The sequence below is a fragment of the Varanus komodoensis genome, unplaced genomic scaffold (assembly GCF_004798865.1).
Source record: "Varanus komodoensis strain SLA01 unplaced genomic scaffold, ASM479886v1 scaffold30, whole genome shotgun sequence".
In the NCBI taxonomy this organism is placed as follows: domain Eukaryota; kingdom Metazoa; phylum Chordata; class Lepidosauria; order Squamata; family Varanidae; genus Varanus; species Varanus komodoensis.
In genome coordinates this window covers 9,701,475-9,729,148 of record NW_025335762.1, presented here as the reverse complement: position 1 = coordinate 9,729,148, position 27,674 = coordinate 9,701,475, and the positions used below count along the sequence as shown (strand labels likewise).

The following is a 27,674-nucleotide window of genomic DNA, read 5'->3' as shown; positions in this document are numbered from 1 at the left end:
CTGCAACAGAGATCATCAAGGCCCTGTACCGTTATTTCAGCAAGTGCCTATAGAAGGAAGATAACAGATCAGATGGACTTCCAGAGACTTGGGACTACGAATGAAAGATTTAGGATCCCAGCCCTAGTAAACTACCACCTAACACTGCCTCTGGGTGTAAGGTTGCTTTTTCACATCTGCAGACATGCCAACTGTCCCCTTGAAGAACAATACCTGGATGAACACATCCAACTTCTGTATAATGATGACATACCTTTTTTTAGCCTCTGGGCAGCTGACCTACATAATCTCCTTACACTGAATGTGGCCATAATGCAAACATTTATCTATAAACTTTTCCACCCTAGAACCAATTGCCTTAATAAAAGAGCCAACAAAAGCAGTGGGATCTTTCAGATGGCTACACACAGAAGCACTTTCAAAACAACTTCCCACACCCCACCAAAATATAAAATAAAATCAAGCATGCACACTCGGTTGCAGAAGAATGGGAGGAACTGCTCCAAAGAATGTAAGAATGTAAGAAAAGCCATGCTAGATCAGCCCAAAGGTCAGTCGTGTCTGCCACTCCGCACACGATGGCCAACCAGCTGCCCACAGGATCCCTCCAGCAGGAGGGTGCAAGGCCTCCTCCTGCCCCAGCTCCTCAGCAACTGGTACACGCAGGCAGGCCACCTCTGGTCAAGGAGGCAGCACAGAGGCAGCAAGGCTAGTAGCCATAGACAGTCTCATGAATCCTCAAGCATCTGTCCCTTTTTAAAGCCATTTAGATTGACAACCATCACCACTACCCGTGGCAGTGAATTCCATAATTTAACTATATGCTGTGTGAAGAAGCCCTCCCTTTCATCTCTCCTAAACTTCTCACCAGCCAGCCTCATGGGATGACCCCAGGTTTGAATGTTATAGCAGAGGGGGAAAAATAAGGGAGCGGTTCTATCCCCCTGATTATTTTTGTTGCTCTTATCTGTACTTTCCTCAACTCAATCATGTCCTTTTCCAGGTAAGATTACTAGAACTGAACAGAATATTCCAATTGCGGTCACTCCAAAGATTTGCATAAAGGAAATGGGATTTTGGCAGTTCTATTTTCTATTCCATTCCTAACGATGTCTAGCACGGAGTTTGCCTCCTTGATCGAACTGTTCAACACTACCCCAAGATTCCTTTCTTACTCTGTTGCCTTGCTTGGTTATCTTCAGTACAAAGACGTTTTGCCAGAGGTGGACTACGGGTCAGTTCCGGTGTGACAAACTATAGATCAGTGATGGTGAACCTTTTAGAGACCGAGTGCCCAAACTGGAACCCAAAACCCACTTATTTATCATAAAGTGCCAACACTGCAATAAAACCTGAAAACTGAGGTTTTAGTTTAGAAAAAACAACTCACAGCCAGTCCAAGCAAAATATATAAATCCTTGGCAATGCACTGTCCAGCCATGCAAAAGCTTGGACGAGTCGCAGCTAATGAGTCACGGCTCATGATGTCATCATCTGGCACCACTACTCCTTTCTGAGCATGCGCATGGCCCCTATGTATGCTGTTATCCGATGCTCGGCTGCTGGGGTGACTTGGCTCGCGCGCCGACAGAGAGGGCTCTGTGTGCCTGCTGTGGCACAGGTGCCATAAGTTTGCCACCACTGCTCTAGATGTTACGTTAAAAAGCTCCGTCTTTCCTCCCCTTACATAGTCTGTTCTTTCACAAACACACCCTTTTGATTTAACAGCAGATCAGTTTGTCATTACATACCAAGTAGGCAAACTATAATTAAATGTGTGGAACTTGCTAACACAGTATCTTAGATGGCCAATAACGTAGAGAGGTTTAAGATGTATCAGAAAAATTCAGAGAATAGATCTATCAATGGTTGTTGCTGGTTAAGAACAGAAGCACAACATGGCTCCAAATTACCAGTTACTGGAAAGCAACTTGCATGAAAGATTATTTGAACTGAATTTACTATGTTGGCTTGTGAAAATCATACATTTGTCTAATTTCAAAGGGAGTGAGGAAACTGGAGTAAGTGAAGAATAGTTATGAACATGAGACTTCCAAGCAGTGCTAAACCACGAGTTGGCATTATGTTTACCTGAACCTTACATGATGTCTAACTAATGCCCCATAAATGTTAACTAATCAAACAGAAAAGCCAGACCTGTATCAAGGCAAAGGCCTAGCTACTCAAACTGCAGTTTTGAGTCTGCTTCCTTTATAGCCTGCACAGAAATAGTTATCCCCCTATTCCAGGATTTGGCAATTTGTGATCCTCCCCTTGTTACTTAGTTTTAGGTTCCATCAAATGCAACCAGATGATCAATGGTGAGGGATGATGGGAGTTGCAGTCCAACAACATCTGGACAGTCACAAGCTGCCCACCCTGATCTATGCAAACAGAAGACATAGCCCTCCTGGGGCAAAGAGTATGAGGATGGCTGTTCTCCAGCGTTTCTCTAACTTTGAAAACGTTCTCAGAACTCACTCTGTCTTCATACCCTTTCAGAGCCCACCACAGCAACCACAAATATTTTTGAATAAATAAGGTTATATAGCACTTTCAAGTGTTCAAAGTACTTCTCATGCAATCCTTACAACAACCCTGTAAGGTAACCCAGTATTATCTCCCATATTGCAGATGGGAGAAGAAAAGCAGAGAGAGAAAAGCTTGCCTGAACTCACCTCACCGAAAGTTCATAGCAGAGGAACACATTTCCAGGAAAGGAGAACTTGGTACAGTTGGCCGGGAAGAACACACTGGGGATTTCTGCACCTTCGCCTCCATGGAACTGATTTTTTCAGGCCTTGCATAGAGCAGTGCCCAACAGACTGAGTTGCGAACTGGGAAGTCTAGTCTGAAGTGGAAACTTCTCAGTCTCTGAGCTAGTATGTTACACCAGCAATTTCAACGTCCTCTGCAAACGTGCGCGTCACCCCAAATTAAAGCTGATCTGTACATTTCCTCCCCACCCTGCTGGAGGGGTAGCAAACAGACAAGGTAAGAACAATGCTAGGCTATATTCCAGGGATGGGATACCTACGATTCTCCAGATATAGTTGGACTACAATTTGCAAAGAATATCAGGAGCAGCAAAAAGGGCTTCTTTCAACATGTAAATAGCAAGAGGCGGGGGAGGCAGGCAGTGGGACTGCTTGATAAGGAAGAAGGGGATTTGGTGACTGATGCGAGGGAAGGCACAGATGCTAAATGATGATTTTGCCTCTGTGCTCTCCACAAAGCAGGATGGGGGAGAGCTAAATGGGGAAACAAGGTTCAGGTTGGACCCAGGAAGCACTTCCTGACAGTTAGGACCCCGAGGGCGTGGAATGGGCTTCCACGGGAGGCGGCTGAAGCCCCATCGGTAAAGGTGCTCCAAGATAGGCTGGACATGCACATGGTAGGCATGCCATGAGTGGACCACCTGGAGCTGGGGATCAGATTAAATGGCCTGCGAGGCTCCTTCTGACTCATTCTGTTTCTAGCAGCCACATTTGGCATAGTAATGGGAGTTGGGAGTCCAACAAGACATGGAAATTCCCCGCCTCGATCATACTCTTTTAGAAGAAACTACCTACATGGTTAACATAATGGATAGGAAAGCATGGCCATTAAGACAAATTGACAGCTTTCTGGTTTGCGCTAAGAACAAATTTGATTTAACACAGGTACAGGGATTGTTAGCACATCCACATTATTCCAATATGTGACCTTCCAGCACATTCATATATGCAAAGAAGTGTGCCTTTCAGGGGAAGACAGCTATTCTTTGTAGCTTTCCTTTCCCTGTCCCAGTGCAGCGGCTTGAGTTCTGCCAGGTTCCCCTTCCAACCTGCACTGGTTTGTTCGCCTCTTTTACCTCTGCCGGGTCAGCTACTAGAGCCACCAACGTAAGGCATCTCTGAACCATCCTCCATTCTACGCCCTACCAGGCAGCTGCTTGCTTTGCAAAGGTCTGTTTACTTTCAGGGTTTCAACCCGCACAAGTCCAGATAAAAATGAACAAACTGAGCTGGTTTGCTAGGCAACTCGGTGAATAACAAGGGATGCTCACCACCCAGTAACACAATCCTGGGCAGGTCCCAAAGCAAGGTGCTCCAGAAAAATACTGCAACGTCTTTGTTTTTTCCACTTGCTTTCTCCCTGTCCTTTCCTCCAATGCGTTTGTCAAAAGCCCCTCACTCACTGTTCAAGACCCCCCAATGTGTCTGCTACATCAGCTGCATAAAGCTACTGTTGCAAAGCACCCAACCTTTATCAAGAAGCGCCCATCAAAAAAGCCTGCCCAGCATTATATAAAATGAGTGGGTGAACGACTCTGTATTTAGCCTAGTTACCTAGCAAACCCTTTTCAGGGTTAATGCAACTGGCAGTCTCCTCAGAGTAACATGCATGATGGCACCACACCAGATGTAGGATCTGCAGAAGAAGGACAATCTCAAGCATGACTTGGCTAGAAAACCAAAGCACTGAGTGCAGATAACCCTCGGCCAGACACATTACTGTTTTTCTTATTAATAAGCCTGAACAAATCTTAACATCCAATCTGCCATGTATTGTGGCTCAAGGAAATTTAATTAGATTTACCTTAAATTGCTTCCTAGAATCTAAAGGAAGACAACACCCTCATCATCTCCCTTCAAGTTACCCTCAGAACAACCCTGCTGGGTAGGCTAGATTAATAGACGGGCCCAAACTCACTGGAGAGGCTCCATGGAGATTTGAAATTGAGAACCCTAACCACTACAGTGCACCAGAACAATACCCTTCATGTACTCCAGGAGACTTCTTATACTGCAAATACACTGTGGAACCAAAGCCAACTTAGTTTCCTGCATCCAAAAGCCTCAGTTTCATCTCCAGAGTAAAGAATACCATAGTTCACCACTGTCGATCTTCTACAGCGTCGGGGGGGGGGGGGGTCGAGGCATGCTGCATTAAGGAGCATCGGGAGGGCTATAGGTCTGCGAATAAAAGATGTCCCATTAAAATTGATGTCCCTTTAGCTAAACCAAGAAGGGGCTGACTTGAGACTTGAGTTTTTCTTTTTTTCAATTTGAACTCTAAGGTCCAATAACCAAATCAGTAATAGCTCAACCAGGTGCATATATACTAAGAATTCAGGAACAGTGTACCTCCAAGAAATTTATTATCAGTAGGAGAATCAACCCTTCAAACTCTCTTCAAAAGTTCACATTTTCCCACAAGAACTCCTTTTCAGAATTTTAGTCACTAGTCTTCCTAGACAACAGGAAGTCAGAAATCCTTGCCAATCTACTGCAAAATACTTGTAGAACCTGATCTACCATATGCCTACCTCTGGCAAACTGCATTCAGAGCCTCAGTTCTGTCTTCAGGACAGTCTTCTGACTGATAGCCCTCAGATATTTGGACTACAGCTTCAGTGAATTGGTCATGCTGGCAGGAGATGATGGATGTTTTAGTCCAAAACATCTGAAGAACACTAGGTTGGAGAAGGCAGACAGTCTCCTTAGTAATGAGCAAAGCAACTGACTCTTTGCATTAAAAAAACACCTTGAGTATTTTCTTACTACCAACTAGGGCTGCTTCAAAGCAAAGTGGAAGTTCTTAGCTGCTGCCATCCTATTTTCTTTCTGTGCTTATTTGTCTTTTGTAGCGAGCCATGTCTTCCTATGGATACAATTTTATGTTCCCAGATCAGTTTCTCAAACTTCTTAACTTGCCCACAGGACAAAAGACTTGTCTACTCAGGGCTAACCGAACCAGGAGTTCAAAACTTAGCATGTCAATGAAATTGGGGTTCCTGGCTTGCCGTTCCCCTATCAAGCTACAGCTGCAAACCAGGGTTTTGTGGTTATTTACAATTACTAACTTGTTAGGGAAGCAACAAGCCAAGAGCCCTGGTTCAAACATACTAAGCTTTCAATTCCTGGTTATTTTAGCTCCTCCCAATGGTAGGAACAAATAGCTCAGCACACAGGTCATGAATGACGCACCTAGATTCTTTATAATTCTGGTCTACTTTTGTGTGTGAGTGTGGCCATTATCATAAGCACGCCAACTTAATGTCTGCTAATTACACTCACATCCAGTTCCTGAAGAGGAAAACAGTTACTTTACCAAGTTCAGAGCTGCAAATTTCCAGTGTTCAAAACCAAAAGTATGTATGAACAATGTCTAATTTTATCTGAAATTCCACATTCCTTCCAGCAGAGCCCTTGAAGAGATAACACACCTGGACAACATGGAAGCAAAAGTGTTTGTTTTAGTCAATAGCCTTGTTCCTGGACGGGAGGGGGAATCTCCTTCTTTAATACATATATGTGTGTGTGCTGTATTTGGAGGACATGCAAGCATTTAATATCCTTGTAAGTAGAAGATGGGGGAACTGAAAATGAACAGCCTTTACCTCAGAATTATGGACAGTTTAAAAAGCAAAAACTAAAACTACTCCTCTAAGAATAACTGCAAGCAAAGGTAGTTCTCAGTAGACATGCAGGAGAAAATAGAGACATCTGTGTCTTCTAAAATGTTTTGGCGCAGGAGTGGTCATGACTGAGGAGGAAACAGCTGCACATTTCATAGCATAGATGCTCAGAATATTGAGACACTACACTAGGTGCCCAGCAGTGCAATCCTGTGAGTATCTGAGCAGAAATACTTCCCACTCGGTGCAAGGGAACTTACGACCTGATATGCATTTAAGGCTGCAGCATCCCATTGGAAGACCATAAAACAAATTCTAAGGAATGTGATAACGGCCTGTAAGGTTTTATTGCTATTTGTTTGCTGCCCTTCAGAACTCTCCAAACAAACCCAAGATATATGAAAAGCTAAATGCAAACAGGACTACTAAGGCTGCCTTACCCACCCTGGCCTTCCAAATGTGCTGGACCAAGACTCCAGCTTTATCAGCTACTATGCCCCACCCCCCAAAAAAAGTTTGTACCAGCCAAAAATGTTGCTATATGCTGTACTATACACAGGTTCACTATTACTGTTGTAAGCCTATCACTGTTGTAAGCCGCCCCGAGGCTTCGGCGAATGGGGCGGCATGAAAATGTTTTACTAAATAAATAAATAAAATAAATATTATTTCTTCAGACTAATTCATTTGCAATAATTACCACCTCTTGGATGTGTCCTCACAATCTCTAACATAATTAAGGATCAGACCGCACCTAAAAAGTCTATGTTGAAAGGGGTGTGCATGTATGTGTCCGTGTAACCCTTCATTATTTAAACACACACGCACACACAACACACACACTCCGAGTTAAAGTCGTCAGATTCCTCCAAGGCCGAGCTGCAAATGGAGCAGCCACCTTTTCGGCGGCTGCTGCTGTCTGCAGCTGTGCTTTCAGCAGAGATCCAGTCACAGGACAGTTGTACCAGCTTGCATTCCATGTTGGGAAAAGCTTCAAGTAAAACATCAGTAGGTCAATTAAATATCACGGTAGTGAGGCGATTTTTTTAAAGCAGCAAATGCAGTTCACACTCTGTTCCCCTCACCTACACTCTGCTACCTACTGCGGAGAATTGCAGTAGGTGAGCAAAAAGACTAAGGTCACAATCAGACAAGACAGGTATATTAAGCCATGATACCTTGAAGGAATGCTTATTTATAAAGAATTTGGAGGCATCCAAAAGACAAACAAATTTCTTTGAAGAGTCTGGTTAGTCTTTCAGATGACCTCCAGACTGGTTGGGGTTTTTTTTGCCACAACAGACCAAGAGAGCCCCCCCCCTTTCTAGAAATTAATTTGTTACCATTGTGTCTTCAAAACAACCCTGCAAGGTAGATCAGGGAGAGCAAGTGAAGCCAAAGGTCTACCAATGAGACTTGTGGTTAAATCTTGATGGTTTGCCAGCTGGTCATGACTTAATGGCAGAGAACATGTTTGGGGTACAGAAAGTCCCACATTCTGTATGGTATCTCCAGAAAGGGATAGGAAAACATCCTGCCTGGAACCACAGAGGGCCATTGCCAATCAGACAAGCCTCACAGTCTGTTTCAGGCAGCTTCCTATGGGACTGGATTCCGATAGTCCTAATATCAAGTCTCTGCAATCCTAATCTGACACAAAAGTTTTCACCGTAGACCCTGGTGCCCCCCACCCCCGGCACGATTTTAAAATATTTTAGGCTGTCTTTAAGTATACAGCTCCCTCAAGGCAGCTTACATATTTTAAACCCCAAACAATTCTGTTAGAACAAGTCTACCATTTAAAACCAGGGTTAAACTATCTCATGTAGGCTTAACTTCACAAAGCTGGGAAACTGGAAGCAAAGGCTATGCAATGATCACAAACTGTGTTTGCTTGCATCTTTTCCATGCATCCATACTTTTCCTGGACCAAATCCAGACAAGGTGAATTGCATACCCCAGGTTGTCCTGGTCTTGTCTATTTGCGATAGGATTTCTCCTGTGAGTTGACTCACATCTCTTTGTTACTTGCGCGGAGGCACCGTTTGTGACACTGTTCATCATCACTATTTGCTAAGGCATCAGACTTAGCTTCCCCTTTCCCAGCTTTGTGGAGCTTCAGCCATCATGACAGCACCTTCACTATAACCGTGAAGAGCCGGGGGTTTGGTCATTGAATTTCTCAGCCTTTTCAAAAAGGAACGACAACGTTCTGAAAAACGCAAATACAGAAGCAACGAACACAAACTGAAAAAGTAACTGAGCAGTTTTGTAGACATGAACAAATGCAACAAATGAACAGAAACGTCTACTTCGGCCTCAGCTTGCACAGAAGAGCCACACGTCCTTTTCCTCCTTAACTGCTCATCATCAGTGATCAATCAGGGTGAAGGAATCCCTTCAGCCTTCAATACTGTTACATGTCATCAATTTGTCTCTGACTTCCAGAGATCTGTGAATGAACGCCCTTCAAAACGTTCTGTCCTTGACAGTCCCGTTCCGTTACTGTGAATCCAAGTCTGTGGTTTCCTCTACAGAATCAATCCATCTCATATTTGGCTTCCCCCTTCTTCTTTTGCCCTTAGCTTTCCTAGCCTTCTTGTCTTCTTCAGCTAAGCTTGCTTTCTCATGATGCCCCTGACAGCCTTATTTGTATCTTAGCTGACAGTTTCTTAATACCCCTTCCACATTGGCAGAATGCAAACATGCACTCTAAAATCCCTCTCAGAATAGTGGAATATAGACAGCACTTGAGCTTCAGAGTGAAACTGAAGCGGGTCCAACATAACTTTGCCAGCAGTTGCTACCCTAGGCTTTTCATGGACAGAAAAAACATTTGAACCACTGATGAGAACTTTAATGAGGACCCAATTCCTCAGAAAACCTGAGAAACGTTTCAGAAGTTCTCATCAAAATCTGAAAGAAATGTGGCATGCTGAATCACATGTTCAGGAAGAAGTACATATGTACTACTTAACTAGAACTATTTAACTTGCCATGCTTGTGAGAATGCATATCAGATCACATTAACATTCGCACAACTACAGGCCTCGCTGGGTAGCGCATGAATGCCGTGCTCTGTGTTATTAGCTAAACACATGTCCTTTTTATAAGCAGTAGAACTTTTGAGTTTTATAATGGCAAAACCTTTTTTGGCAACTCATCAAACTAAAGGATACTCTAGTGTCCCTTCAAGTACAAAACAATGCAAATAAAATTAAGAAATCTTGCTCAATCCAGAGAATACCAAAATAATTGCAGTGTAGAAACGATTGAAACAAAGCACAACTCTGAGAGAGTGCCAAAGAAAATGAGTGCTTCTTCAGAGCTTTCCTAATGACCTGAAATTAGGGTCTAACACACTTGCAATGGGAACTCATTCCAGGGACCAGTAACTTCAATGTACAGACACATTTTTCTATTGGATTGTAAAATGTTTCCCATGTTAAGAGGCCTCCCTCTACAGCCACCTGTGACAAGGAAAACAAAGAAACCCAGGCACGAGACAGTGTTTGTTATCTAACTAGGACAAATATGCCACATTCAGAAGTGACAAGTTTATTACACTTGCTTGAAAGCACATCCAGAAATACGTGGAACAAAAACTAGACCTAGACAATAGCAATATTGTTTATAAGCCGAGAATCTTGTCTACTGTACTCAGTCTAGGAGTTATCAGGCTGTTTTCACTGTAGTAACTTTATTTTAATTATACTGATTTTAATTTACTTTGCCATATTGGATTTGAGATCATTGTTTCCTTCGGAAGTGTACAGTGGCTGACTGCTGGTACAGTAACTTTCTTCTCTTTCTAAAGCACTATCTCTTCATAAGGACCTGGCGACCATCATCTGACTACAGTAGAAGCAGCTTATTAAAATGCATTGGGGGGCATAAGGAGGAACTGGAGTATGCTGTAATCTTAATGATTGGGATACTTAAAAAATTAGAGCAGTGGCAAATTGAACTTAATGGCTTTCAGCACAGTTTTGTTACATGGCCCCCCAACCAGATGGGAAGTGGTGCAGGAATGAAAAGTCTTCCTGAGATGTCATGCTTTCAGAATCCTTGCCACAGAGATTCAATGATGCATTATTAGTGACATATCATCAATGTGTATGGTTCTTCATGTATCTGTTTGAAGTCACAATATAAAATTCCACGCATAAAACAGAGAAGGGACAAGGGAAGATACAAGTATTTAAAACACACTTAAACCTTGTTTCAGTAGTACTGGGATCAAAAAGCTGTTCCAAAGGCGAAATCAGGGAGGGCAACATGCAGTCTTTTTATCTCCCAATTGAGTTTTATTTTGGATTTTTGTTGTTATACAAATGGTCTCCATAGCAGCTATGGAGCACTTTTTCACACCCTGTGGCCACTTCAAAAGTGTTAAATTTGGCTTGCAAACAAGCTAAATTTAATCACTGTAGTGATCTGCAGCTCTGCCATTCTTGGTGGGGGAAACATTACTGATAGATTGGAAAGTAGTAAGCGAATTGGCACTGCAGGGGATATTCCAGGAGGCAGTTCCAGGTAAAAAAGGAAGAAGCAGAATTACTAGAGAAAACAGAACACCTTCACAACCACTCATAGAAGCACATACTTCACCAATCAGGTATTTCAGGTGCCACCCATGATGCAAAAATGAAACTGGCCAGAATGAAAAGCCAAACTTTCTGGATTACTGGAATAATTCTGTAAAGCTCAAGACATTTGCCATAATTGATTTTCAAATAGCAGCAGCTGCTTCTGGCATAGATGGCTGATTTTCAGAATTTTACATTTGTCCATCAATATAACTTCAGCTGAGAGGTGTTAAGTCACTCACAAACACAAGAAAATATCTAATCATGGCTGCGATGGGTGTGCCAGAAAAGAACCAAATGTCTAACCCTTAGACTAAGGTAATGGCACACATCATCCTGGGTTGCCAACTCTTTTACTAGCTGCTGCACAGCAGCTTGATCCCCAAACTTTGATTACCTTGCAGATCAAAATCACTTGTTTATTTCTGAAGACCCATGAGCCATCTGAGTCACAGAAAACAAGCTCTCTGTTCTAGACAATTGACAATCCTATAGTCTGATTCTCTGCTTTACGCCAGTTCAGTAAGATACGAAGTAAGTCATTATTTTGAACTACTCCAAAAAGTCGTGGGGGGGGGGAGAGGTAATTCTGGCTTTCTTGGGGTCCCCAGAGGCTCTAATTTACCCCAACCACTGATCATTTGATGAGCTTCTGGCTTTTATGTGGGATTTTTTTCCTCGTTCTAAGGGGTTGAAATGCCTCTCCAAAGAGTTACTGGCTTTAAGAGTTTTAAGCTAAAATATACTAGTATTTGGGTCCTAACACTTTTACCCTTGTCCCTGTCCACCACTGGAACACACCCCCAACTTCTCCAAAAATTCTGTTTTCCGGTTGAAATAGATTCAACACTCCAATTGTCTTGCTTGCTTGGATGCTGGTAGTCATAGTTTTCCTGCTTGTACAAAGAAAAGTAAAATTATTGCATTTGGGTGCAGGGAGTTCATTTAGATGCCAGCTTATTTGTCCAAATGGAACCACTGTATTTACTATACAAAGGTAATAGTAGCACATGTACTTTTGCTGTTGTTCAAGCTATAAAGTTTGCTGTTATTGTTTTCTCTCTCCAGCGGATGAATACATTGCTATTGCAAAAGAAAAACATGGCTACAACACGGAACAGGTAACAAAGTAATTCATTTTTTAAATGTATGGTTGTTTACATTGTATTTAGATTTTAAGGACTGTAAGCCGTCCTGAGATGCCATGCATAAAGGACGGCATACAAAAGTGTCAAATAAATAAATTAAATAAGCAAGCAGCATGAAACATACCACACAAGTGTTTTGCTAAATGCATACACTTTAGGATCACACTACGTATTATCTCAATTACATTGCGCGCAGTTTACCATTTCTGCTTTCCAGGGCAAGTGAGAACCGGTGTGGTGTGGTGGTGGGTGTCAGAGTGAGATGTGGAAGATCTGGATTCTAGTCCCGATTCGACTAACAAAACTCACTGGGTGACTTTGGGCCAGTCATGCACTCTCAGCCTAACCTACCTTACAGGGTTGTTGTGAGAATGAAATGGAGCTATGAAAGCTGCCTTGTGTTCTTCTCAAGAGGAAAAAACGGGGGAAATAAATGCATTGGAACAACAGTAAGGGTATGCTGGCCTGATCCAGGTGAGGCCAGTGCATGCAAAGGGGGTGGTTCAAACTTTTTTCCCCCCGCAGCTGCTTGTGTCCCAAAATTCAACCCACACCCCTGCTCAGAGCTAAAAGAAAAAAGCAGTAAATCCTCCACTGTCTAAAGCAGACGCTTTGTTCCAGAGGGCCGAATACCAACCACCCCATTCCACTCAAGTATATCCAAATTGAAAATCTCCTGTGTTTTGCAAATTCATCTTCCCAAGTTGCTACCATTATGACTGTTTCATGGCTCTTCTTCATTTACCTCACATGGATTCTAAGCGACATAACCGATACCATGTTTTAACAAGCACACTCGCTAGAGAGTAAGCATCACTGAATTCAGAAATAATTATTTTCAAATTAACCTCATTAGGATTGTGCTCTTAGTTAAGGGAAAAAGGAACAGAAGAGCCATAGTGTAAATTCTTTATGCCATAACTATTCTGCTTAAAGAATTGTTATACTGCTTTTATAACCAGCATAAAACACAGAAAATTCGTTTCTGCATCACAGCCTTCCCCAATTTTGTGCCTCTGCAGGCATAAGACTTTCAGAATAGGGTGGCTGGGAGTTTCTGGAGATTGTAGATCTCATCCTGAGGTCATCAGGTTGATAAGCAGGTATAACACAATACCAATAAGTAAAATATAGCTCCTATTACTTTCTTTCTTATAATATTCCTCCTAGTCATGCCTAAGATTATTTATTTATTTATACATTAATATAGGCCTCCTATAACTGCTGAGGCCTTCCAGTTTGTTGATTTGAACAAAACAATAAATTGTGGTTTATCAAGCTGCTTCTCCTTCTAAACTCCTCTTTTCAGGAAAACAGAGTGAAGTGCATAAATCCAAGGCTTTCTGGAGCAGATTCCTTTCCAGATATACCATGGTTTACCATAATGGTTAAATAAGCTCACGTCTCTCCAAAAGCCATAAGGAAATTGATGTTCTAGCCAATTTCTTGAATACAGCTTAACCAGCTCTAATTTAATCTATAGGGCTGCTCTTGAAAACAGTAAACTTAATCAGTAAACTATTTAATTTTGGCTCTGAGTAGCTATGTCTGAAGAACATTTAAGTCAATCATTTAATTCTAAGAGAGCACCAGATCATAGAGAACTCCTGCATTCCTACCTAAGACAGTAAGAGGAGAAAAAGCAAGAAAGCAAGACTGTTTAATATATTCCATTATGGCTACCTACACACCAGCTTTAATGCTTGTTTTTCAACATGTATACCACTAATATGCCACAGATACAATTAACCACAAATAAGTGAAAGAGATAATACAAATAGTCAACACTTACACTATTAGTAGTAGTAGTAATAATGATCTTTCAGTTTTTAATTAAAATTCATTAATTCAGAGTTGCAAAAATCTTGGACAAACCACGCACACCTTCACATATTCTATGCAACAATGCTTCCTAAAGCACCAAATAAAAAGTTCATCGCTTTTTGGTGGAACCCCAATTTTGAGCACAACTGCAGCCTATGAATGTTTCCAGTACTAGAGCTGAGTTCAGCTCATACTCCTTCTATATTAAAGTCCAGTATTTGTTGCCCAAGATTGCTTTATTTCAACATCCCAGTTTAAGAGGAAAACAGTCATTTGGAGTTTACAGCTTTTTGACAAATGGGAATCTGAACATTTTGACACCTACTGCAAATCCCCAAAAGATCTAAGAGCAGGTTTCAATCTACCTCTTCTCCCCTCCTGAATCACTACGGACTGGTCATTTCATATTATGTACACACAGAAATGTAGCATATAATACCTATATGTAGACAAATATAGGGTTGGAACCAGACTTAGGGCATAATCCAGTTCAAGCTGAAACAAAAATGCATCTCTGGTAGGACTTTTTTCTGTCTAATTGCTTAGGTAGTAACTTTAGCTGTACTTAAAGCAGGCCCACTGAAATCAATTTGGATGAATTTAAGTCCAATACTTCTGCTCTACTCATGACTAAATCTGTATCTAGCCTGGTTTGGGGAGAACACACCACACACATTCTAAAGCAGCAGTGGGCAACACTTCCGGTTCACCCCCAACCTTAAATGCAACCCTGACAGCCCCGCTGAAGTTGCCTGAAAGCAGCAGCAAAGAAATGAGCACTTTGCATTTAATCTCAGCAACAAAGCAGCGATTGTTTTGCTGCTTTGGCGATGTGCACTGAGGACACCCTGGGGGTTTGAAAATGACCCCCTGAAGCTGCCCATCCTACTCTGACTGCCGCACTGGGGATTGCAGGCATCTCAAGGAACAACTTCTCCTATATAATGACAACCATCAAAGAGTTAACACCTTGATATGAGGATCTGTTCCGGGCTCCATCTTTCCCTCCCTACCTCTGTAAGATAGTCATCATTACTGATATATTTTTATCCCACCTTCCATCCAGATGGTAAACAGCACTCCCACTGTGAGGTAGGTTAGACTGGCAGTTTATGATGAGCCAGGAAACTAATTCTCAACCTAGCCTACTCCAACCTCTAGATATATTGGACTGCAGCCTCCATCATCCCCAGCCAGCACAGCAACTGGCCTTGGCCTCATTTTGTAGACAGATTTCACAGGCATTTTGGGATCACTGCAGATTTTCACGGAGGGGATTTTACAAGTTTGTTTGCATTGTTTTTATTTTGAACTGCTACTTTTTACTTGTTCTTAAAGTTGCTATAAAACATTAACTTTTCGGTCAAAGTGTATAAATATTGTATACAAGCAAACTGTCATTCCACCTCCTCAATATGAACCTCTATTTTAAAAAATGTGCATGAACCGTGCATTCTTGAATCAACTAGGACATGTTAATAGTGGTACTCTTAATCAGTGCATATCAAAAGCATAAAACTTCCCGGATTTACATTTCTGAAGGCATTCAAAGGAAAAATAGAATCATTTCCACCTGTGTAATTCCTTTACTGGTAATATTAGTTGATCGTGTATTCGGCCTTAGCACTGATGGCCTTGGAACCCTGATGCTTTGGTTATACCATGTGTGGGGAATTTGGTTGTGGATGGTTTGCAGGTGGTACAATGGCAACCTCATTTATCCAAACCCAGGAAATTAATGCTACATCTGTAAGTCATTACAGAACTAACACATGCTAGATTTAATTCTGTAATAATTCTAAAATCAACAAATTTACTTTCTGAGAGCCTACCACAGTTTCTAAGACCTTAAGTGTTCCTCCCAGAACATAACTCTAGTTTCGATACGCTGTGCTTTCCTCCTTAGTTGTACCAAATGCTGGTAACCCTTGTAGATTCTTACTTGCTGTTGCCAATCCTAAAAGTCGGTTGCAACTTGCTTCAAATTGTGATGCCCTGCAGATGTTCTGGGGTAAAATTCCAGCCGTTCTTGACCATTGGCCTTGCTGGCTGAAGCTGATAGCAACTGATGTCCAAAACATTTGGTGGAGACCAAGAAAAAGCAAAGCAGATCTAAAGCTTACTACCAGGCGATCTATGCTACTGCTGTAGAAAACGGCTGACGCTTGTTCCAAACGATTTCAGCCCACACTTAGAACAGAATTAGAATCATACAACGACAGAGTTGCAGGAATCTTGGAAATCACCTGGCACCACAGGATACAGAGACAGCATTTCTGGCAGATGCTACCTATCCTCTTCTTTCAAAGGGGTGCTCAAAGATAGGCTGGACATGCACATGGCAGGCATGTCGTGAGCAGAGCCAGCTGGAGCCGGGGGTCAGACTAGATGGCCTGGGAGGCCCCTTCTGAGTTGCTCTGTTTCTTTACTGCCTCTGGTGAAAGGAGAACCTGAGGCAGCCTGCCCGGTGCTGAACAGCTCTCACCACTAGGCAGCCTCTCCTCATACCGAGTCAAAATGTGCTTCCCTGTTATTTCTACCTGTTGGCCACCACGTCCACTTGCTGGAACATCAAGTGGTTTATTCACAAGTGCAAAGCTGCCACCACAGATCAAGTGCCACAAGAAAGAACTCTCATGTCGCATCATCCCACAAATACTACTTGTCAATGAAAGTAGCTCACTGCAACTGCATTCATGGAGTATTAAGTAGCAAGAGATCGTGGTAGCATTGATTAAATCCATTGTGTTGGACCACTGACTCAAATGCAAAGCTAGGATCCAGTCTACAAGGACTACCCATAGACAACAGCCCCCTTCCTCAAGAGTTGCTAACTAGCACAGTAAAATGGCGATTAAAGGCAGAATCCTAAGTACATTTAGACAGAAAAAGTCCTGAAACTCCCAGGATTCCTCAACCACCAGTGTTGGCTTGGGAATGTTGGGGTTTTTAGACCTTCAATGTCTAAAGATGTGCACGGATTGCACTCTAAGGGAAGGGCAGGCAAATCACATGTTTCCAGCCTCTTCTGACATTAATCCACAGGCAGGTGACTAAATATTAGCACTGCCTGCCATAAACCTACACATGCAGCAACAGGGAAGAGAAAACAATACACCCTAAAAGAGGACAAAAACCAGGCAAGACAAGCTCTGCAGGACCAACCAAACCAGCCAAACTTCTGTTGCGTGCGCTCTGCTCTGTGAGATCCCTGTTCATTTAAACTTTCATGAAGTTTGACTGCTTGTATGTTCATACTTTCAAGGAACTTATTCCTATTACACACTTTCCCTCCTTCCAAGGGGACTTGGTGAAAAAGGGCATTATCACATCCCCTTGGCAATGTGCTCTACACTGTAACCCACTCCCATTTTTGCTGAGACCAACGAACAAGCAAGACAGAGCCTTTTCGGAAGTGGCACACAGATTGGTGGAATTCTTTACCTTGATTTTGTCTTGTGCTCCAGGGAAGGGCCAAAAGGTCCCGGATCAGTATCTGGCATCTCCAGACAGGACTGGGAAAAGCCCGCCTGAAACAGTGAAAAGCTGCCATCCATGTAGGCCAACCTGGTAACCCTCTCCAAAGTTGTTGGAGTACAACTCTCATCATTTCCAGCCAACAGGGATTACAGGAACTGTATCCCAAAACACCTAGAAAGAGCCAGGATGCTTACCATACAATACTGAGTTGGATGGGCCAGACTGGACAACTTCTTCCATAGATCAAAACATTGGCTTTTAGATTAGCATTTGATGCAGGCATGTGGATGTGCTGAACTCTCCTCTCTGCTTTGGTATTGCTGCAGTTTTATCTTGTTCTTGTTTCACTGATTTGGTTTCATTTGTTTAAGTATTGTTTTCATTGCCTTTAACAAAAAGTAAACAAACAAACAAAAAACTCCACATGCCAGCCATCTCCACCACAATTTTTTTTCACTCATCATACTCTGGGGCTTTCACTAATAGCTATTATATAGATAAAATAAAGACAGGCAAGTCAGCCCCTCATGTTTTGACAGCCTGGGAGAATGCCTGCCTGACCATTCCTACTTATAAGCTGCATTATTATACAACAATTCCCAGTTTCAAGTAATTTTAGGACACTCTAGTCCACGACACACTAGCAATGCCCACAAAAGTGGAAAGGACAAGAAGAGTTGAACAGCTGGCAACAGAAAGAAGACATGGTCTTCCCCACCTCCGTTCAGGCACCAGACCAATAAAATAAATTAAAAATACCAGAATGCAAGAAAGGCGGCGGAAGACAGCAGACACTGGCTGCAGACCTGTCCTTCCAAAGCAGCAGACCACAAACAGTACCAAAACAAGAGAAAGGCGCGATCCCACCCCTGGACTGAAATCCAGTGCAGAACAGGGACTCTTTTGTTGTTTAACGGGATATCAAAATACCACCCAGCTTGCAAGACTAGATGGGAACTGCATGAATATCAGAATAGTACAGATTAACAGATTTATTTCAGGCACTGCCCTGACTGCATCTTCCATACAAATATTCCGTCTGAACTCATGCTTGGGAATTCTGAAGATGTGGGGAACTAAAGGAGGCCACACATACAGAGAAGTGTTGTGCATGAACACCGCCCCCCCCACACAAACACACTCAAGCTCAGCCTTTCACCCACCACAATGACTGCTACCTTACATCCTGACTTTTCCACAGCTAAGATCATTCAGCTGTTGAGAACTGATGAAGCCTTACTCTGCACTCCATTTCATAACACCTGACTTTCCCAACCCATCCAACAGAACACTCCTGAGATGTGCTGACTACAACTCCCACTACATCCCAGCATGCTGGCTGGAGATGGTGGGAGCTGTAGTCCAACACACAGGCAGGGTAAGACTGAACTACCAGGTGTCTTTCGAAAGGCACTAGAGCTCGAGGACCGAAGTGGCCTCCGTTCCACAATTAACTTCTCTGAAGAGCACAGAAAAAAAAAAGGGGGGGGGTTCTTTCCAAGTGCTAATCCAACATTCCTGCTTGGAAAACAAACACACAGGCACATCGCAGGCCACCTCGTCCCGAGCCCCACGAACGGCATCTCTCCCGGGGAGGGGAGCGCACGGGGGACTCCAGCCGAACCTCCAGCGTCCGCAAGGGCTGACAGCTGGCCATGGCAGCAGGTGCTCTCCGCCAAGAGCCCCCAGGTGCCACCTCCCTCAGGGCAAGAGCCTGCCATGCCCAGCTGTGCCCAGGTCTCCCCGTGGTATCAGTTTCTGTTGCCATAGAGACTCGCCCCCTACTCGAGCGCACCTTCCACCCCAGAAGACCGAGCTAATAACCAAAAAATAAAAATGACACCTTTCAGAAGGAACAATAAAACATGGCAGCCTAGTGGGGGTGGGTGGATACCCCCAGAATTGTACAATTCTCTCTCGCTCCGGTCTCAGCGACCACAAGACCCTCTCAGTCGACAGAATGGACAAAACATACACACAGGAGAGAGACAGAGAGAGAGCGAGAGCGAGCGAGAGCCAGGAGTGCCCAGCAAAGCTGGCGCTGCAAAACACTGGAGAACACAGCTTAGAAAGACAGCGAGGGGGGTTAACACACACAAACACACACTCACGGCTCTCCTCCTCTGCCGGCCCCTCCAGGTGTCCCCACCCGATCTCCCTCCAGCCCTTCCTCCCGCACCCCTTCCTCCTCTGCCCCCGGATCCTTCACCCACCACCAACCTGCGAGGCGCTGCGGAGGTGCCTGCCCGGCAGCCAGAGCCGAGCCACGTTCAGAGAAAAAAAGCGGCGAGGAAAAATGGCCCTGCGCTTCTCCTCTTGCTTCGCGGGGACTCGGCGCCTCTCTGCCCGGAGCGGAGAGCAGCAGGAGGAAGGCTCCGGCGAGCCGTTCTCCCTTTTCGCTTTCCCCCGTCTCTTTCTCTCTCAGAGATCTCGCTGCCCTTGCTCCATCGTGGCCGCCTGCCTGGGTGCGGTGGAAGGAGGAGAGAGAGGGGACTGAGCGGACGGCGATTGGTGCAACTAACAAAGCCCCCTGTGCAGGCGGCGGCTCGCTCGCTCGCTCGCTCCTGCTGCTGCTGCTGCTGCTGCTGCTGCTGCTACTACTACTGCTGCCGCCGCCGAAACCACAACGCTACGAGCGCATCGCGGCTCCCCACCTCCATTCTGCTTTCCCCTCGCAGCTCCAGTTGCACAATAGAGCCCGGCAGCCTCATCAATATTCATCGCCCTCGCGCCCTCCTCCCCCTCCGCTCCCGACTCTTAGACTAGAGCAATGGAGCTCCTATCTCCGGCTCGGCAGGAGCGGGAGGAAGAGGAAGAGGAAGGCCGTGGGGGAGCGAGGAAGAGAAAGGCGCTCTGTTGGGCGCGCGCGGCTGCGTAGGATGGGGAGAGACCGGGGGATCTGCGCTTGTCGCTGGGCGGGTTTGCCGGGGCGAAGCTTCCCGGGATCGGGGTGAAAGGGGGCAGTCAGACAGAAGGGGAGGCCGACGATGAAGCACCTTGGACGCCCCCGTCTCGCTCTGCCTCCATCTTCGGTTCCCGGCGATGCGCAGGCGAAAGCGGCAGTCCTGGAGCGCTCCCCTTCAGCCCCACGGAGCCAGCCCGACCTCGACACAGTTGCGAGAAGAGCGCAACCCAACAACAGCGCCCCCTCCAGCCCTCGCGGGGCCTCGCTGCGATTGCAACAGATGGGCCCGGCCCAGTATTGCACGGCGGCGACGTGACTCCCCCTGGAAGGCGCCTTCCCCAGCCCAGCGCCTTCCGGACTGGCATGCACTACAGGTCCCAGGACCTCCGCCCGGAGATGATGGGGGCTGTAGTCCATCGCGGTCGGGAAAGCGCTTCGTTGCGAGGAAAGGCGAGGAGCCCGACTCCTCTTTTCCTTCCTCGCCCAAGCAGGAAGGTGGGTATGGGCCACGCATGGCGGTTGCCCGGGGCTTGGTTTGAGCACAACCAGCGGGCGCTGCTGCCACCGGCTCTTCGTCGCCCCGCCGATGAGCCCAGGCGGCGCTCGCCCAGGGAGCCGCCGCCGCGAGGGCGAGGGCGAGGGCAAGCCTGGGCGCTCCTGCGGCCGCCGCAGCCCGGGCGGAACAAGGGCAGCGCCGACGGGGACCTCCGTGAGCGAGGCGGGGCCCCCTTAGCCGCCCCCCCAAGTAGCTCGGTGGCCTACTCTGCAGGGTTCCTGCGAAGATTCGGTTTGCCGGGCGGCAGGGCTGGAAGAGGAGGAGACGCACCTGTGATTTTCTGGTTCTTGCTGCGTTCTAGATCTCAGCAACATTGCTGATGGTCAGGGACTGCTGGGGGGGGGGGTGGCGGCGGCGGCGGCGAGGAGCGGGGGCAGCCACAGCCCCCCAGTCCTGGGCTCACGGGTCAGACGGGGGTTGAGGATGCCCAGGTTCAATTCCCCACCCAGCCACGGGGTGGGGGGCGGGCTCGGGCTCTGTCCCAGTCAAATCTCTCAGTCTCACTTACCTGGCGGAGGTGCTGTGCTGATGAAACGGAAATGAAGAGCCATGCTTGCCTCCTTCGACTCCTACTCCTTAGAGGAAAAATGGAACATAAACAACACCAATTACTGTAGGAGACGATGCATGAAGCACTAAAAATTGCGCTTTATCCCGCCCTTCTGCCAGCAAACGGCATCCCCCACTAGATCCTCAATTTAGGGCCATGCGCTGGGCTAAGCTGAGATAATGACAAGCCTAAGGGTCCTTTATGTGTGGAGGGTGGCAATTTAAATCTGCGTGAACTCGTCCTTTCTCAGGCCGTGGGACTGAAGGCGAGTGAAGCAGCTGCCTGGCTGACACCAAGCCGGTTTGGTCTGGTCAGTCCTTGAAGGGGAGACCACCCGGGAATAATATGCCGAGTTCTGGAATGGGGGAAGGGGGGGATAAAATACACATAATTTTTATAGAGAACCACCAAGGCGGGCACATCCCTCGATCCCTCTCTGCTGATCCAAAGGGTTCTTTTGCTATAGTTCCCATCATATACAAAGAACCTTTCCTCAACTGGCGCCTTCCCGATGTTTTTGCTATAATTCCCATTTTCTGTTGACCACGTTGAACCTGGCACTGATGGCAACCAAGGGAATGGATTGGCCTTGTATACACTGTTGGTTGTAAGACTACAAGCAGCCGGCGAGCAAACTACTCACAAAACTTGAAGGGCATCGGTTTCACTATGGGAAATCAAACACACTAATAGCAAACACATTCTCCAGGAGTAGATCCTCACGTAGCCAGGACATGAGAAAAGTGTCCGGCAGGTCTGGGAGAGCATCAAAGTTTGCAGAAGGGCAAGGGGGGGGGCGAAAGTGGGCAGGAAGACGCCGTGCAAGAATGGGCCGTGCAATGTGGGGGTCACCCCTGTCCCATCCCATCCGGCGGCGACGTGACTCCCCCTGGAAGGCGCCTTCCCCAACCCAGCGCCTTCCAGACTGGCATGCACTACAGGTCCCAGGACCTCCAAGGAGGACTAGGCAGGTTCCGTGGCTTTTGGTGGGGGACAGAAAACGGGGGAAGAGCATGGGATGTGGAGTCTCCCAGAAACAGCATGGCTTTTTGATTGCAACCCGAGCTGTTGCAAATCATCCAGAGAGCTTCACCTGACTGGGTGGTATAGACATAAAAGTAACAATAGCAACAATTCTGAAAACAAAGGACATGTGTAAATATAGTAAATTTCACGGATGTTTTCAGGCTTGAACCCTGAGGCGCCTCAGTTTCCCAAATCAAATGGATGATAAAGGGTTTATTATGCCATGATGAGGGTTCCCCCCTCCCAAAGCAGTATTTTCTTGAGAAGTTGGCTACAGCTCCCATCACCCAGAGTAAGCATACCATGCGGCCTAGGAATGAAGAAAGTTGTGGTCCAACACACCTGGAAAGCACCAGTTTGGGAAGTGTGCTCCGCACTTACTGGCGACTCTGGTTGAATAAATGCTACCTAATCAGAATCACCACAATGCATTTCTACACTGCCAGCTAGCTGAAGCTCCCTGCCGTTCCACAACACTCAAAACCATAAAATGCAGCATAATAAATGTAACATTTAAAAGTTTAAAACTACAGTATAAAACCAGCAGCATACAGTTTTCAAAGTACAATAGAGATAAAAACAACAGCAGCTCCCTCCTTGTCATACACATACACAAACAAAAATCAAATTGCGTGATCTGACTATACCAGCCTGAGGAAAAATAACCTGTATTAGCTACCGGGAGAAATTGCTAGTACTTTAAATTGCTTTGCACTTTAAATGGTTAATAACTGTCAACAATATTTTCCCATGGCCATTTCATGCAGATAGACATTTCTTGCCGTTTGAAATAATTGCATTATTTATGGGAACTATAGGTGGCAGTGGTGGGGAATCGTTTATGTCAAGGTAGACTTGACATCTTTTAGCACTGCCCTTGCAGTGCAATGTATTTGAACATAACCAGCATTTATAAGACGAGCTGCGCTGGATCACAGCACAGGTCTGCTTCTTTCGGTGTCCTGCTCACAGCGGGGCCAGCCAGCCAGCTGCCCGAGGCATGCCCTCTCGCAGTGGCACCCTCCCCATCGCGGTCCCCGGCGAGTGGCGGTCATAGGAATACAGTTCCTAATACTCAAGGTCACAACTCGCAGCTATTAATAGGCTTTTGCACCGTGAATTTATCTAAGCCCTTTTAAAGCCAGAGTCGGAACCCTAGGCAAACTATAGTTTGTACATGGCGGGGGGGGGGGGGCAGGCAGAGAAGAGCAAGGCTCTCAGGGAAATGCAAACCAAACAAGATGCTTGAACATCATTCCAGCACCTTGATCCTGGATGGGACAGGGGTGACCCCCCACATTGCTGATAAGCTCTCAGGGTGTCCAGAAGATGGGATCCCTGAAGGGATGCATTGGAAGGACATTTCAATGCTCCCAGTAAAAACGGGGGCAGGAAGATGTTATCGCTTGTATGCTGGTCCCAGGGAAAGATTAAGTTTTTTTGAAATTATTGTCCATTAGAGCTCAACTTGAAGAAACGTTACCTGTGGTTGAAGATCCTTATGCAATTTGATCAAGCTGCTTTTACAGTTACTGCCAACAAGCTTACAGGGAAGGCTTTTAAGGCTTTTGTTGTTCATGTGTGTGAAAATAGGCTTGACGTGACCTCTGTGTTCTATTTCTGCCCCTCTTGGTAAAAGTGACTGACCCTACGGTCATATAAAATCCAACTGATTGGCACACAGAATAACGGGCAGACGTGAAGATACTCCAAACCGGAACAGCTCCCCAGAGGAGAGGGATTTGGATCCTAGTCAACAAATGAGTGGTGCCAGGTGTAACATAGCGCGGCTCTTCATTGCTGTAAAATAAAGTTCCTTTTACTCTACCTGCATCCCTAGGTTTGAGTTCATACATTCACCCCACTTGTGGAGATAGTATCTAAATCATATATTTTCTTCAGGGCCACAGTGGTCCATTTATGCCAGGATTTATGGAATATTTCTTTCTTAGCCTAATTGCTGTACCAAAGGTGGATTTTCTAGAAGATGCGCAGTCCCCCCTCTTCCCAAAACCACCCTCCTCCAAGCAAGCTTGGGGGGAAATGATATTGGTATCAATTTATCCAGTTGGAAAGAAGAGACATGTTGTGGAAGAGACAGATTGCCAATTAATTGTAATTGAAGAGAATGTGAGGTGATCTGGGGAGGAGTACAAATGGATTAAAGAATGTATTTTATTTCAGGGGGTTTCAATGAGAAATGAATTGACTGACTTCCACTTGTGTGAAATTTAAATACATTGGAGTACATTTAAATTGGAATCGATATGGATCTGCACCTGCAAAATAGATGCAGGTTTGTGTTCTCTGGACCTTGCCCCTGAATCGTTTATGGTCCCAGCATTGCTTCTGGTGGAGTACTTTCATCTCCCCATGGTCTGGTTCAGTATCTCTTTCATTGCAGTCCCATTTTTAAAGCCAAATAGCTTCTAAGGTAGAAGCAGTCTTCCCTGTCAGACAATCAGAAGCACAGCCAGCCAGTTCCTAATCATAAGGGGTACCCTCCTTGGGGTCTAGAGGCAGGAAAAGGACTTTGGGGCGGGTATTTGGGGTAAAATGAGACGGAGGATCCCCAGAGGCAGTGGGGCTGGCTGGCTTGCAACATTTTTGAAGAGAGTGAAGTGGTCCATGTTGGGGATACAATTCTATGAGAGTTTAGACAGCAAAAAAGTCCCAGAACGCCAGGCTGCCTAAAAATGGGACTGTCCAAAATGTTCCATCCCAGTGCAATTTTCACAGCAGGCTGGGAGAGACTGCTTCAGAGGGCAGCTGTTTTGACTGGGGCGTTCCTAAAGTTCTTGATAAATAACCAGTAGGCTAAATTCATCTCCCACCTTTCCTTTGATGTGAAGAAACTAAACTGAGAACGAGGTGAGGTTACCCATGAACCTTGTAGGAGAGCATGAGAATTTAGTCTCCCAAGACACGATGGAGAGGGGGAATACACCACCCACTGGAACAAAACACATTTGGGCTATCCAGAAAAGAACTGAGTGTATTTTCCTGAGTCATTTTCAAACAGCGGTAGGCAGAAGCTAAATGTGCAAGCACGGGTGGGTGGACCGCCCACTTCTCGCCCTGCCTGACATTATATTGATGACATGAAGAAAAAGCCTGGAGTCCCAGGAATGAATCTTTGGGTGAAAGAAGGACCGTGCGTTCTGTTAATTTCTGATGTTTAGCAAATGCCTAGGCACAGAATTCTTTAATTCAAAATGTCTGTCATTTGCACCAGGTTCTGGTTAGTGGATTGCAGGGTTTTAGGAAAGAGCAAAGCAGAAAGAAAGGGGGAAAACATACCCTGGTTTTAGAGGCTACTGGGCAGTACAGAAATATAATAAACAAGTTGCCAGAACCCAAGGCAGCTCCAGAGCTCCCTCTGCTGGTCAAGGTCCAGCACAGCAACCCTGGTAGTTGCAGGATGATTACCCCAATCTACTGCAGCTGGCAGAGCTCTCATGAGCTCCACCTGGGAGCCCTGGGGGACGAGCTTCAGAAGAACTGGCACTTCCCTTCAGAAGCTGCTTTGGCAACAAAGGCTTCCTATGTTGCTGAAGAGCTCCTAGTTCGTGGACTTTGCTTCTGCAGCTCTGCCTGTGATCTGGCTCCAGCCCTCAAGATACCTGCTTCCCTTGGCTTGTCATCTTGGCTTCCTCCTTCCTGGCTTGTCTGACTGTGTTTGCTTCCCACAAGGCCTCTGCCTTGAGCTTCAGCTCCCAGCTCTGACCTTAGGGCTATTTCTGACTCTGCTTCTGGACCAGCCCCGGTTGCTTGGGCCATGATGCCCCGTCTGCTAGTCCACCACCCACACCCTGAATGCTGACAGTTTGCTGAGGCTGCCTTGCACCCTGAGCACCAACAGAGCAATGAGATCCAGGCCCTGCAGCAGGCGAAAATGCAGCTACCCCTCCTGTGACCCCGCACCTTCCCTGCTGGCCTGCTTCTCTGGGGACACAAGGACCTGCGGGGCGTCACCAACCTGTGCTGCCTCCTGTTTCAAATGTGCCCCTAGGCACAGCCAGCAGAGCACAGCCAGGTGGCCTGATTGATTCATCTGCTGTCAGGACCTGCCTTGGGGGCCTCACCTTTGCGGGGAAACAGAGCACCCCTTCAGCGTTTCTGCAGGCCCTCAGGGACGTGTTCAGGGAGGCTAACCAGGAGCACACCACAGAAACGGGCGGAGGCTGGAGGCAGGCGACACGGCAGCGCTTCACTGCCTGCTGGCCAATGCTGAGCGGAATGAGGCAGCGCGGCATTTTCACCTCTGCTCCGGCGGGGCTCTGCGAGGAAAGACAAGTTAGCCGGAATAGCTCCCCCCACTGAGCTGAACGAGTTCATTGCACTTTGTATTCTAGGCAGGCTTAACAGAGGAAGACCAGCCATGGGTGAACTTCATGGCTGACTACGTATTTAAACCCACAACTGCAAATCCTGATCTGATACTCTAACCCAGCCTTCTCCAACCTGGTGCTCTCTAGATGGTGGTCAGCAGCCCGGGTCAGCATGGCCAGTGGTCAGGAATTCTGGAAGTTGCCCTCCAAACAGCAGCTTAGGGAAGGCTGCTCTAACCATTCCGCACACTGCTTCCTTGTACATTCCTCCTGCCTTTTGTCCAAAGGAAACCAAATAGTAAAAAGTGCCCTAATTATTTGTTTTTCTATCTAGGCAATGAGCAATCCCTCACATGCAAACACATGACAACATTTAGCAAGAGCCCTTTCCCTGTTGTTGACTAAAATGGAGAGATGATCATTTGACTAGTTTACACAATATGGCCTTTTCACCATGAGGAGCCCTTCCTGATAGTAGCAGGGTTTGTATTCCCACAGATAATCCCAGCAGAGAAAGCAACGCTCCCCCAATCACAGTGGTTGGGAAACATCTGCCGGCCGTGCCCACCACCACCGCCCCGCTTCATGTTTAAGATGCCTTTGTAGGGTACCCAAGGGAGAGGATGCTCACATGGAACTGAAAAACATGACTAGCCCTTATTTTTAGAGCAGAGGTGCAGAACCTCTGGTCTGGGAGCTAAACTCAGCAATTGGGGCGGCCCTTTCCCGAATCCCCTCCCTTCCTCACAGTACTATAGTTTCCCCACTAGCGAAAGGGCCTGAAACGGCTCTCCTGAGGCTTGGATCCTCGCAGGAGTTGGTTTCAGTGAAAGGCTGCAGATTGTGGGCACTAAGCCTTCTG

General features: G+C 46.0%; 1 protein-coding gene across 4 annotated transcripts in view; it reads right to left on the bottom strand.

Annotated features, from left to right (window-relative positions):
• ZMIZ2 (zinc finger MIZ-type containing 2) overlaps positions 1–26,747 on the bottom strand; it is a 113,979-nt gene extending 87,232 nt beyond the window's left edge. Inside the window, exons 1-3 of one of the 4 annotated variants that reach the window (XM_044437656.1) lie at positions 26,567–26,747; positions 21,414–21,480; positions 19,665–19,905 (exon numbers count right to left, since the gene is read on the bottom strand). The gene's annotated coding sequence lies outside the window, so the exon portion shown is untranslated. Of the gene's footprint in view, positions 1–19,664; positions 20,145–20,440; positions 20,573–21,413; positions 21,481–26,566 lie in introns of those variants that run through there. The other 3 variants (XM_044437658.1, XM_044437660.1, XM_044437657.1) reach the window with 3 other exon arrangements.
• Between the last annotated feature and the right edge of the window lie 927 nt (positions 26,748–27,674).